Raw genomic sequence first — 9,734 nt, 5'->3', positions numbered from 1 at the left:
AACACTAGGATCAAAAAAAAATTAAAAGTTAATTTAAAAAAACAGACACACAATGTAACTCCTAGGATAGATGAAAGCTCAGGGAGCATGACACCAAAATGATAAAATTTGTTAGAGATATACAAGCACTAAGAGAAATAACTGGTTTTTACCTTAAACAGCTTTATGCTGAAAAGTTTATCTTGAATTGCATTTCGATTTTTTTAAAAGGAGAAACAAAAGCTTCTCATTCATTTTACCTGTAATACAAATATTTACTCTGCCCTTACTATGTACCAGTCTCTGCATTAGAAGAGTGGCAGAATTCTTAATACACTAAGATCAGTTGAAGCAAAATAAAAGAAACTGTAAATAGGTCATTAGTAGTTTAAGACCTAAAATCTGAGGGATGAAGTGGTACCTATATCCATCCCAGTAAGCATCCAAGAAAACTGGTCTATAGGTTCCCAGCTAGAGACATTAAGTGGCAATCCCTTAGGGTCCATGCCTCTGAAACATGATAAGAATAAATATGAAAGGCCTTTCTAGAAAATGCCTAAGGTTATGAATAGCAATCAATCCACTGAACCCAGCTGCTCCCCACCTCATTCCACCCATTACGAACTGATGTTTCATCTTTTATTACCATCATTATAACCACTCTAAATGAGGTATTTATGCCAATGTGTAGAGGAAAATCTTAGGGACCAATAAGTATTTCTTCTGTCTATCCTGGGACCCAATAATGGCTGAGTAGTTTATTTCAAAGTGGAGGATTAGGAGACTGATCAATGGAAATTTTGGCAAAGGTCCATCAAACATTACTGAATGTGGCCAAGCAAAAATAGGAATGACTATCCCTCAATTTCCTTAACTGCAGAGAGTGAGAAAGAGATGAGAATGTCTGTAAATCGATCCATCCGATTTAGATCGTTTCTCTAAAAACAACTAGCAAACACCACCCAAGGCAGGCAAGAGCAATTCAGCTAGATGACTCTATTAAAACATGTATGTGTGCCTTTTTGTATTATGGGTATGGAATAGTTACCTTCATTCTTATGCCATAAAGAATCCATCTTGTCCCCTCAACCTGAGGCCTACCAAGATTTTCAAAGAAAATTTCAAAGATTTTCTTTGAAAACTTACCTGTGAGGATAAAGTGCTATGTGTGACTAAATGCAATGCAAAAGGAGAAAATGTTTTCTAATCATTACAGATTCTGGTTCATTATTCGTTCTAAGTTTCATCTGTCATCTTCTCTACAGATCTCATCAACTCCCTTAAACAGTCTCAAATAATTTCCTGTCCAGAAAACATTACTGCTAGGAATATCAAGGCTTCTCATTAACCTTTTACACATAAAGTTACTTCAAAAACCATCACTATGGAAACACTGTACTGATATACTAGAGAAGAGTCTTCAGAAACACAATATATTTTGCTGTGGCAATATGAAAGTGAAGTGAAAGTTGCTCACTCGTGTCCAACTCTTTGCAACCCCTTGGACTATACAGTGCATGGAATTCTCCAGGCCGGAATACCACAGTGGGCATTCACTTCTCCAGCGGATCTTCCTGACTCAGTAACTGAACTGGGGAACTCCTGTATTGAAGGTAGATTCTTTACCAACTGAACTATCAGGGAAGCCCCTTGCTGTGGCAATATACTTTTTACTAATTGGTGTAATTAAATCTCACAAGTCAAAGTTATATTTGTGAAACATAACCATTCCCTTGTTTAGCAATTAAAAAAAAAAAATCAACCTTGTCAAATACCCTGAATCATTTGAAAGAGACACTATCAAGCCCAGCAAGTGGATGTAGATTTAGATCAGCGTTTTGGAAATGCTTTTCAGTTCAGTTCAGTTCAGTTGCTCAGTCGTGTCCAACTCTTTGTGACCCCATGGACTGCACCATCACCAACTCCCAAAGTTTACTCAGACTCATGTCCATTGAGTCGGTTGGATTTCCTTGCTGTCCAAGGGACTCTCAAGAATCTTCTCCAACACCACAGTTCAAAAGCATCAATTCTTCGGTGCTCAACTTTCTTTATAGTCCAACCCTCACATCCATACATGACTACTGGAAAAACCATAGCTTTGACTGGATGGATCTTTGTTGGCAAAGTTATGTCTCTCCTTTTTAATATGCTCTCTAGGTTTGTCATAACTTTTCTTCCAAGAAGCAAGAGTCTTAATTTCATGGATGCAGTCACCATTCTGAGTAATCAATTACTTATTATAAAAATAATTAATATCAAATGATATTATTTTATAACAATTATAACAATTAATTGATTACTCAGATATTGTAAAATTTTACAATTCACAAAGAATGTTCAGATCCATTATTTTCTATTTGGAAACTCACAAGACCATTGTGATTTAGGGCACAGATTAATATCCCCATTTTCAATTGAGATTGTTATGTTAAGTGGCTTTGCCTAAACCAAACTGTGATAAGGAGATCTGGCATTTAAGGCCAGTTCTTCTGAACCCTAGTCCTTATTTTCATCCTAGTGATTATTTTCACTCTGTTCTCTCAATATCTGTAAAGTTCATTCTTTCATTCACCCCTAGGTATCTGGTGCTTTGCTAAAAAATATGGTACTCTTCGGAGGAAAAAATATTGTGAACCTAGAATTATAGAGTCAACTAAACTACATAGTGAAGGTGGAATAAAAAATTTTTAGATGCAAAATTTTAAATATGCACAGAACCTGAGAAACTAAATTCTAATAAATACACTTGTGATGCAAGAATGAAAATAAACCCAGATAAAAGGAATGGTACACAAAAAGCAATGCTAGCAGATATCAGAAAAGTACATCAGTAATCTCCATAAATACATAAAACACAAAAACAACCACAATTTGTTTATGTTTTAAAGTATGAAAATTAAAAATCATAGACAATAACATTAAATCTTTGCTTATTTGAGAGAAAGATAGGAACACTCAAAAGTTTTCAACTTGTCAGAGAGATAACATACTAAGAATGGATACATGAGGACTTACCACATGGTCCAGTGGTTAAGAATCTGCCTTGCAATGCAGGGGATGCAAGTTTGATCCCTGCTTGGGGAACCACATGTCACATACCCTGTGCCACAACTACTGAGCCCATGTGCCACAACTAGACAGAAGACCCTGCACTGCAATGAAAGAACCTGCGTGACGCCCAGAAGATCCAGAGTACCATGACTAAGATCTGATGCAGACAAATAAAGAGGCAATATTTTTTAAGAAAAAAAACATATATGTGGTAGGCTACATAACAAGCCCCAGAGACAGCCACACCCTAAATCCAGATCTGTGAATATTATTTTATACACCAAAGGGGCTTCGGCGATGGGATTAAGGATCTTGAGATGGGGAGGTTATCCTGGTTTATCCAGGTGGGTCCTACATGTAACCACAAGTGTCCATAAGTGTCCTTCGATGCTGTACGCAGGCTTTCTCTAGCTACAGCTCAGTCGCTTCTAATCTTTGGGATCAGCTTATCAGCAGAGAACACGCATTCTGCTCCGTTCTGTTTTGCTCCTCAGTAAGGAAGGAGTCCTGTGGTGATTCTACACTGTTAGGAACCAGGTTGCTGCTGCTGCTGCTAAGTCACTTCAGTCGTGTCCGACTCTGTGTGACCCCATAGACGGAAGCCCACCAGGCTCCCCTGTCCCTGGGATCCAGGTAAGTCTGCCTAATTCAGAGATAACAGACTTGAAGTCACATTCTCCAAAACGTCATCATTAGTAATAATTGACAACTACATAATCACAGTGGAAAATTTTTGAAATTAATTATCAGTTATTTATTCCTTCATAAAAATTACCCTCAAACTCTCTGGCTTAAAGCAATTGTCATTCATTATTATTTATGAATCTACCTTACAGTTAATTAATTCAAGTGTGGGATGGACTCAAAATGACTTATCTTTGCTTCACAAAGTTCCTCAACTTCTAGCAGACTAGCCAGGGCCTGTTTGCATGGCATGGTAGAGGTTCCAGACAGAAAGCAGAAACACACAGTACAGTATATCTGTGATCTAAGTGCAGTGTAAACAAATATACTTCTGCTTTGTCCCATTAGCCTTTCCAAAGCAGGAGGCCAGTCTGTTTCCTCAAAATCTGGGGAAATAAATTCCACCTCTTGATGGTAGGAGCCACAAAGTCGTATGCTAAATGCCTGGTTACCGGGAGGCCATTATTTAGGGTCATCAGTGTAATCAATGCGCCACAGTCACCTCTCTCAGAAATTGACAGGTCAAGGGGACAAAAATAGTGGTAAGGATGTAGAAGATTTAATAATGTAATTAACAAGCTTGATTTAATAAAGCCATGATGATAGATGACAGATAGATGATATAGATATATAAGTTGCTTACAACAAATGAATTTTCTTTTCAAGTGCATATGAAACAGTTACGGAAACTGAATAGGAAAACAACCAGGGAATTTTCAACAATTTTCAAAGAACTTATTGAGACCACATTTTATCATAGTGCAACTTAATTAGAAAACACCAAAAGTAAACAACAATGACAACTTGCTTTTGGAAACTGAGAATACACTTCTAATGAAGACATCATAATGGTAATTATAAATGTTCAGATAAAAACCTAGAGATACTGAATTAAACTTGCGGGATGATAAAAAAGCAATTGCAGGGGAATTTATAACTTTAGATACACTTATGAGAAACTAAGAGTGACAATAAACAAGCTAAATGTTCACCCTGGGAAGCTGATAAAGTCCAAAGGAAGAAAAATGAAAAGTAAAATTGATTTCAATCATTCAAAGAATATTCTTGAACTGCAAAGTTATGCTGCTATACTATTATTTGATGGTAGACTGTGATAAATATAAAAATATATATTGAAAAGTCTAGAGCAACCACCAAAGCTAATTTAAGAAGAGGCATAATTTATATGTCAAGTTTGAAGACAAAATGAAATCAGAAAATCTGACCTTGAGGATATTATGCTAAGTGAGATAAGTCAGACAAAGACGCAAACAAATACTGTAAGGTATGTGGAATCTTAAAAAAATAAAACATTATAGACAACATACTGTATTGCAAACATAACACTTGCTAAGCGACTAGATCTTAATTATTCCCATCACAAAGAAATGATAATTACATGAGCAAATAGAGGTATTAGTTAACAGTATGGTTGCAATCATATTGCAATATATAAATGTGTCAAATTAATAAAAAATTGTGCACCCTAAACTTACACAAGGTTACATATCAATTATATCAATAAGCTAAATAAATAGTAAACATTTTAAAATAAAAAGTCAAACTCATAAAAACAGAGAACAGGATGGTGGTTATCAGAGCCCAGGATGGGGAGCCACTGGGGGCATTGGGGAGATGCTCCTTAAGGGTATAAACTTGCAAACAATAGATAAGTAAGTCTTGGAGCTCCAACACACAGCATAGTTACTACAGTCAACATCATGTATTATAAACTTCAAAATCACTGAAAGACTCGATTTGGCTATCATCACAAAAACATAACTGGAAAAATCCCCAAATATTTGGAAATTAAACAACACTCTTTTAAACAACTCATTAGTCCAAGAAGTTAAAAGGAAAATTGTGAACTATTTCAAATTTAAGAAAAATATCAAAATTTGGGGAGCCTCTTAAAGGACTGTATATAGAGAAATGTGTCACATTCAATATTAGAAAAGAGGCCTCAAATCCATGATCTAAGCTTCTGCCTTAAGAAACTAGAAAAATAAGAGAAAATTAAACCGAAAGCAAGTATAAGGAAGGAAATATAAAAGGTAAGAGCAGACACAAATAATAGAGTCTGAAAACAGAGGAAAAAACAGTAGAGAAAAATCAATGAAACCAAAAGCTGCTTCTTAGAAAAGATGCGTCTTCTCCCCCTGAGATCGGGAACAAGGTTAGAATATCCACTCTTATCACTCTGCTGCGGCTGCTGCTGCTGCTAAGTCACTTCAGTCGTGTCCGACTCTGTGTGACCCCATAGACGGAAGCCCGCCAGGCTCCCCCGTCCCTGGGATTCTCCAGGCAAGAACACTGGGGTGGGTTGCCATTTCCTTCTCCAATGTGTGAAAGTGAAAAGTGAAAGTGAAGTCGCTCAGTCGTGTCTGACCCTTAGCGACCCCACGGACTGCAGCCCACCAGGCTCCTCCATCCATGGGATTTTCTAGGCAAGAGTACTGGAGTGGCTTGCCATTGCCTTCTTCATATCATTCTACATTATACTTAATAATTTAATAAGATAATTACTAATAAAGCCAGTTAAGTAAGAAACAAGAAAAATGAATATACACTAGATTCAAAGGAATAAATAAAACTGTCCCCATGTACAGTCATAAAAATGATTCTCTACATAAAAACTCCAAAGAAATACAGAAAAAGCTAATAGAATCAATACATGGATGCAGGATGCAATATCAATGTAAAAAATCAATTATATTTGTATATACTAAAAATCAGTTCTCAACAAAGAGGCCATGTCAATCCAGTGTAGCAAAGCTAGTCAACATTGTCACTGCTGGAGCAATTCAACATCCATATGCAAGCAAAGCAATGAATGAATAAATCCTTGACCCCTACCTTATACCATTTACAAATGCAAATTGAAATGATCATGTACTTAAATGTAGAGGCAAAAACTGTGAAATTTCTAGAAAATGTTTTCAAGTTTCATTAGGCAAAAATTTCTTAGATACCACACAAATTACAAAAGAAAAAAAAATTAGGCCTCACCGAAATTTAAACTTTCTATTTCTCAGAAGATAATGTTTAAAGAATGCAAAATAAGCCACAGACTGACAGGAAATGTTTGCAAAATACATATTTAAAAACAAACCCCCCCCCCAAAAACCCCTGATATCTAGAATTTTTAACTCTTAGAACTCAATAAACAGTTGAGCACCATGAACTGAATCTTGGCAGGTTTCCTCAGATGGAGCAGGCATGAAGAAAATTACTTGCTAAAGAATCCTGCAAACACATATGCGCATCTTGGCCAGTTTGACATCCTCACTGCAGAAAAACCAGCATCTTCTGCTCTATTCTGTGGAACCTGTTACAACAGTGACACCATGTGGCAGTGAGAAGCAAATGCAAACCAAAGATTTTGGGAGCTGAGCGTTTTGGGAACTGAGGCCTAGAATTGAAGGCAACTTCAAAGACTGGAGATCATGAATTTCTGCTTAGTCAGATGAGTATTAAAAAATTAACTGGCAAACAAAAGAGACACAACTATACTCGTACCTTGAGTTAGTGAAGCATTTTGAGTAAGCATCTTTTAATGTCGTGGCTGCAATCAGCATCCGCAGTGATTTTGGAGCCCCAAAAAATAAAGTCTGACACTGTTTCCACTGTTTTCCCATCTATTTCCCATGAAGTGATGGGACAAGATGCCATGATCTTTGTTTTCTGAATGTTGAGCTTCAAGCCAACCTTTTCACTCTCCTCTTTCACTTTCATCAAGAGGCTTTTGAGACCTACATGATCTTTTAGAACAACCAAAAAAAAAAAAAGATTCCCTTCCATATGCTGTGCTAAATTGCTTCAGTCATGTCTGACTCTGACCCCATGGACTGTAGCCCACCAGGCTTCTCTGTCCATGGGATTCTCCAGGCAAGTATACTAGGGTGGGTTGCCATGCCCTCCTCCAGGGGACCTTCCCCATGCAGAGATGGAACCCACGCCCCGTCTCCTGCGTTGTTCTTTACCCCTAGCGCCACCTGGGGCCTGTACTAAATTTAACTTAAGCTCAATGATGGGGCTTCAACAAACCTGAAATGGTGTGCAAAATTTCACCTCTGTGCTTATTTTTCTGGAGAAAAGTTCCAGGGCTTAGATCAGATTCTCAAAGTACTCTTTGAAAGGCCCCATAGAACAGAAATACAACTTTCACAAGAAAGTGTGAACTTAAAAGTTTTATTCATAATAGCCAAAAATGTCCAAAAGGGATGCATCTAGAAAACGTCATACTAAGTGAAAGTTACCAAGCACAAGATCCTGTTTACATGGAGGGGGTATGTTAACTGACTGCAAAGGGCACAAGGCATTCTCCTGGGTGATGAAATGTTATCTTGGTTACACAATTCAATCTACATCAAACTCTGACTTGTACACTTAAAATAGATACATTTTATTGAATGTAAATTATACTTCATTAGCATACTTTAATATGTAAGGATACATACTAGGTTATTAACATGGATTGAGAGGGATGAGATGGGGGAAGAGAAAACCAGGTAAAAAGGTAAAGAAAAAACACCAATTAAAAATTAGGTACTTGATCCAATTTATGAATTTATGAAAAAGTTTATGTGTATGCATGAAACTTCTTAGCTACCCGATACTGCAGTCCAATACTTGCATCCTTGGCAAGTTCAAATTTAGGGTGATGGAAACCTGATGGTGATGGCTTATGGCAGAGTAGAGCTTCCCTGATGGCTCAGCAGGTGAAGAATCCTCCTACAATGCTGGAGACACAGGAGATGCAGGTTCAATTCCTGGGTCGGGAAGATCCCTTGGAAAAGAATATGGCAACCCATGCCAGTATTCTTGCCTGGGAAATTCCACGGACAGAGGAGCCCGGTGGGGTACAGTCCATGGGGTCACAAAGAGTTGGAGGTAACTGACCGACTAAACCCACACACTGGAGGTGAGGAAGTGGGACAGCGAGTTGAGCACATCTAACAAAGGACTGGATACAGTGTGCGGTTTAAGCTTTGTAGTAACAACAGAGAACGGGATACTACAAGGTGTGCTTTAAGTCCTGTCACTGGCCTCAATATCTCCAAAAGATTAAGTCCCAGTACATTTGTCTAAAATGATGTTTCTGAGGGAATTTACACACAAGGAACAGCAGCAACTCTTTCGGCGTCAGGTACCATCAGCCTTTCTGGAAGGAGCCGTTTCTGACATGGGCTAACTGTACCTCACATGTGACCCACACTGAGCAAATGGCCTGTGTCAACAGACAGAACACCTGAGTAGTTACAGAAACTCTAGCTTTTCTAGAAATCAGTCTGTGCCTATGTTGAGTATCCAAATGTTGAGACCAAAATGGAAATACCTTTTGGTCTCAAAAGGTAAAACAAAGACAGCCAGTATTACTTAAACATTAGTAATAAGGTATACGCACAAACCTAAAGGAAATCAACCCTGAATATTCACTGGAAGGATTGTTGCTGAAGCTCCAATACTTTGGCCACCTGATGGGAAGAGCTGACTCATTGGAAAAGACCCTGATGCTGGGGAAAATTGAAGGCAAAGAGAGAAGGGTACAGGAGGGGATCAGACAGCTAGCAGATAGCGTCACTGACTCAATTCACATGAATTTGAGCAAACTCCAGAACATAGTGGAGGATAGGAGCCAGGCATGCTGCAGTCCATGGAGTCACAGAGAGTTAAATATGACTTAGTGATTAAACAACAATATGTATAGGATATGACACAAAACAGGTACTCAACCAGTGAGTTACATTATTAATCCCCTGCCAAGAAAGAACTCAGAAACATACTCAGGAATCACAAAATAGCTGTTGGATGGATGGATAAAACTATGAACAAGTCAGTCAGTTCCAAGTATCTGTCTATTTATCCAGAATGAGCTTAAGTATTATCTCTTGGGGAAGCCACCTTCATCCCAAGCTACACACATTTTCTGACTTAACAGTGCAGGTTTCTTACCAACAACAATGAAAGTGGCACAATTACAAATGAAGAACAGACATACAACAGATGATTGCTGACTA

This window comes from Moschus berezovskii, chromosome 6 (assembly GCF_049115385.1).
Source record: "Moschus berezovskii isolate FMDL1 chromosome 6, NW_MosBer_1.0, whole genome shotgun sequence".
Lineage (NCBI taxonomy): Eukaryota > Metazoa > Chordata > Mammalia > Artiodactyla > Moschidae > Moschus > Moschus berezovskii.
The sequence above is the reverse complement of the archived record's forward strand: the minus strand, read 5'-3'. Positions refer to the sequence as shown.